Source organism: Ceratotherium simum, chromosome 9 (assembly GCF_057802395.1).
Source record: "Ceratotherium simum simum isolate JZ-2026a chromosome 9, ASM5780239v1, whole genome shotgun sequence".
Lineage (NCBI taxonomy): Eukaryota > Metazoa > Chordata > Mammalia > Perissodactyla > Rhinocerotidae > Ceratotherium > Ceratotherium simum.
The window spans coordinates 42,608,613-42,613,472 of record NC_141908.1 but is presented as its reverse complement, the minus strand read 5'-3'; the positions used below and the strand labels follow the sequence as shown (position 1 = coordinate 42,613,472).

General features: G+C 41.2%; 1 pseudogene; it reads right to left on the bottom strand.

Moving 5' to 3' along the window:
* Positions 1-889: 889 nt before the first annotated feature.
* LOC147916280 (eukaryotic translation initiation factor 3 subunit E pseudogene) lies at positions 890-2,213 on the bottom strand (annotated as a pseudogene).
* Between the last annotated feature and the right edge of the window lie 2,647 nt (positions 2,214-4,860).

The following is a 4,860-nucleotide window of genomic DNA, read 5'->3' as shown; positions in this document are numbered from 1 at the left end:
TAAAATCTTTGCTCTTTATGCTGCGTTCCAGGTGGTATGTTGAGTGGCTGGAAAAAGCAGTTGTTTCTGTGTTCCTGGCTTTGATACATTGCTGAGTTCACTCCAACCCAACACTGTTGTAGTTCCTAGAAATACAAATATTAATAAAACACGTCTGCCACAGTCAAAGCAGGGGAGGAGAGACAGAATGTTAAGAGTTCATTTCAACGTGACGTGGTAAGGGCAGTGAAGGAAGTATGTGCAGGAACACTGGCACAACTGTTAAGAATCAGGAAAGGCTTCTGGCCTCAAAAGTCCTGATAAACGCATATGTCAACCTCCAATCTAGTCTGTTCATCAGAATAAATGGAGTTTGAGGGAGGAGAAAGATGTAGAAAGGTGGGGCCTTTGCCTGAAGGGACTGGTTTGAAGGAGATATTACTGAAGGGGACACTCGGCATAGAAGAGACAATAAAAAAGAAGAGACGGCAAGACCTAGGAGGGAAACAGAAGGATGGGCACCTACAGGAAGGAGCCAAGAGGACTAGCACACTCCAAACATCAGGTCCACAGCCCAGTGCATCCATGTGTCTTCTGGAAATTCTAATATCCTCCCCCAGCTCCCCCAACAAAGCTTTTTTTTTTTTAGTAAAGTTAAAGTAAAGACTAATCGTCTCTAAGATTTGGTCTTGAGTTTTGCTGGGAAACTTGGATGGATTAGCAATTATAAACTTGTTTGTAAATACTGTGATCCCCATGATGGGCCTGACTTGTTTACCATGATATTCCTAGTACACTGCCTGGCAAAGCAGTGTCTCAATAAGTATGAACCCTGATTAAATTAAAGCCAAATGTAAATACACAATTAGTTATACTCAAAATATTTTTTATATTTTCTAAAATATAGTTGTCTAAAATATATATTGTATTTTACACAATGAATTTAGCATGTTGAAATTTTTTGTTTTTCCATTAGTAGAAGCCAGAGTCCTGAGCTGCCCACTCAGGAGCCTCTGATGAAGTTTTTTTCTCAATATTCATGGCATCATCTAGTTTGTATCCAAAAGACTTTGGGTGGTCTTTGCATTGCTACTCATAACTACCTGACCTGATTTAGAATCAATCTTCTAATCAAATTCACAATTCATCCTTCAGCTTCTCTTGAAATCATTTTTAGTTTAACTGTCAACATATTAATGCTAATACACTGGTGGATGTGACAGGAAGTCTTAACTCTAAAGAGACAAACATTTGTGATAAAATTCTCAAGAAGTAGTCATTTGAGCACTGAGCATTTTTCTGGGCCACATCAAAGTCAAAGTTAACATATAAGAATTCAATAAACTCAGTAATAGTGTCTTTATATGTATAAGACTCCTACTGAATGACTTATCTAAGTCTTTTAGCACCTGCCTGCATTTCCAAGCATCTTTGAATATTATGACTGCTGTAGTCAGCCAAAAAATGTGGACACATCATCTGAATACTGTGGCTGATAAAGAACAAGGTACATAATGTTATAGTAACCTTTGGAGTACTTAAAGAAAACAGAGATCAGTGAATGAGTCATTCTTGCTGCTGAAACACTGGAACAGATAAATGAGAGAATTATTATCTATAGTATCTGTTTAAATGCGTAAGGTCTTCCATGGCTACATCCCCATTCCATATTATGGAAATAAACAATGACCACCCAAATGAGAATAAGTAAAGGCTACTTCTTCAGAGCTTGCTATAGCAAAGGGATCAGCCAGCATCACTTGGCATTTGGTCTCAAAGGCCGGCAGGAGAGTAAGAGTGCTTTATGGTGAAAAGGAGAGCCTTCAAATATGCTGATTGGAGACTATTGGCATGGGAAAACACGAGACAGGCTAAGTAGAAGGGGAGCATCTTACAAGATTGGATTGGGGAGCATATTAATCTTTTTCTGGTTGGTCCTGAGTTGGAAGCAAAGGTAAAAACAGGAAAGCTGACAGTCATTGACCAAGTCCTGACCACTCTGGGCAGATTGCTGTAGAGGTTGTGAGTCAGAATCCAATAGACGTATATGGTCTGGCCATCGTCTGTTTGCATATTCAGTCTCTCAGCATTAAGATTTCAGGGGTTAGCTTTCCCAGAGTGAACTCAGTATTTCTGTCATATGCTGGAAACAGTACTCTAAAAGAGTAATGGTATTCTGCTGATCCTGAGTAATTGCCACGCTCATGTAGGAATTGTGTGTGACTATAGAGCATGCATTATCAATGAAGGCAATATTGCCTCCAAGGGAGTGGTTCTTGGGGGCAAAAAAATATTACTCTTAGTATGAAGTGCAGGTATATATATATATATAGTACATATAGTACACAAACAGACATAGAGTATATCTGTGGTATTAAAATTTCATGGGAGAGGGGCCAGCCCGGTGGTGCAAGCGGTTAAGTGCGTGCGCTCTGCTGCAGCGGTCCGTGGTTCACCGGTTCAGATCCCGGGCACGCACCGGCGCACTGCTTGTCGAGCCACGCTGTGGAGCGTCCCATATATAGCAGAGGAAGATGGGCATGGATGTTAGCCCAGGGCCAATCTCCCTCAGCAAAAAGAGGAGGATTGGCATCCGATGTTAGCTCAGGGCTGATCTTCCTCACGAAAAAAAAAAAATTTCATGGGAGAGTGGTTAGGAAAAAAGTATCTAAAATAGATTCAGAGTGGGGAAAGGTAAAGAATAAAGAAAAAAAGTTTGAGAAAGACACTGTAGAGCCTATGTAAATACCTCCACTAAAATTATGCTTTTAGCCAGGAAGCTAAAGAGCATCAGACCATCCCTGTTGGACTGTGTTTGCCTTGTAGTTTCTGGCTCTTCAAACTTCTTCCCACTTGGTTTCACTTCTATTTGAAAGATTAGAACTACTGTCCTTTCTTCCCTCAAAGCACAAGGAATATTACCAGAATAAAGGTCTTTGGACACACCCATAGCAAAGACCTCCATGTGATATCACTAAGAAGATCCAGTTGCCCGTGTAGTTATTCTTTTCCATCCTAAATCCCCTTCACGAAGAGAAACTCAAGCAGCAGAAACCAGTTTAAGTCTGATTGGGTTCTTTTCTCTGGCAAAAACTTTCAGTGGCTCCCTAGTACATACCGAATATTGAATTTAAAATTGAAGAACACATCCATGACTTACCTTTATTTCCATATACTCTCTAGAATACCTTATATTCTGGTGAAACGAAACTAACAGATATTCCCTAAAGCTCCTCCAGCTTTCCTCTCAAGCCTTCGTGTATAGTTATTCCTTCAGCCTGAAATTTCTTCTTTCCATATATCTAAATTCATAGGATTAGCCAGCCAGCTATCTGTCTATCACCTATGTATCTCTTGGTAGAAATGAATTTTGTTGTAAATAAGTTCTACCTCAAGAAGAATAATATTCCAAACTATAGTTGGTAGGGAAAGCAGAAAAACGAACAGAAACAGCTGGGGTTAATGTTGAAGGTAACAAGGAAGAGTGAGATTTGACCTGGACTTCAAAGGAGGTGAGATGTGAAGTTTGGCTTTGGGGCAGCAGGAAGTCATTCCCACATAGATGGGCAAAGTTCCCCAATCAGGTGGAGGACAGGTGTCCACCGAGCAAAAGAACAAATAAATACCTTGGTACTTCCTTCCCTTAGCCTCCAGAGCCGTGGGCGAGAGTAAAATCACCACGCCCCCACCTCCGCCATCCTCCCACTCTCCCTTCTATCTACATGTGAGATCTCATTTCTTCCACACCTCTGGTTCCAGCTCCCAAGAACACAAAGAAAGGTCTGATGTTATTTTTTCTTCGTTTATCATTTCATTTTTTCCTTTATTCAACCAACACTTATTGCCTACTGATGTGTTCCAGGTATTTTACTGGACACTGGAAGGAGAAGGATGGAAGAGAAAGATAAAAGAACAAATGGAACATTTCCAATCTTTATGAGGAGACAATTAAGCAAATAATACATACTACAACCAGGTTGGGCTGCTTATTTGGTTATTTTTCTTTCTTTTTTTGGGGGGGAGGGGTGAGGAAAATGGTCCCTGAGATAACATCTGTGCCAATCTTCCCCTATTTTTTGTATGTGGGGCACCCCAACAGCATGGCTTGATGAGCAATGGGTAGGTCTGTGCCCAGGATCCAAACCCACAAACCTAACAGCCACGCACGGGGCTGGCCCCTGGTTATTTTTCATTTGGGCCTTCCCATCCTTTCTTCGCCCTTATCTTCCCTGCCCAGTGCCTTAGGAAGCTGACCCCTGCAGATAGCATCCTCTATGACCCAGGCTCCTTTACCCTCTGCCTTTAGTTGGATTCAGCCAGTGTGAGGCACAAGCAAGATGTTAAAGAGAAATAAGAGAAAGAGACCAAAGTATTTATTGCTTCTGCTTTTTATCTGCTTTCTGCTGCAATCTAACACTGGCTGCATCCTTCTAGGGCAACACCTCACTCTAGGTGACCCCACCTCCAAGACTCAGGTTCTTAAAATAGGCTATTAACCTAAACAGCTGCAGGCATAACATGGCGATCAGAGTGTTTAATCTGCATTGGTGGTGGTTCATTTATCACGGGATACCTAAGAATGAAGTGGATGAGCAGCATTTTAAACCATGGCTTGATTTAGGCAATCAGAAAAATTCTAGATCTGGGGCAGAAATTTCACTTAAGTTTCCACAATAGAAATTCATGGCCTCTCATCCACTTTCCAGGCTCAAATCAGTTCAGGGACTCAGAATGCCTTGTTTGAAATGGAGGCCAGATCTTTTAGAGGAAGGAACCTGCAATGCTGCCACAGTACATACCTTAAAATCTTCTTCCAAATCTTCTTTAGAAGGATGGGTGACATACAGCTAAGTTTGAAAACACCCTGTGAAAAGAGATATG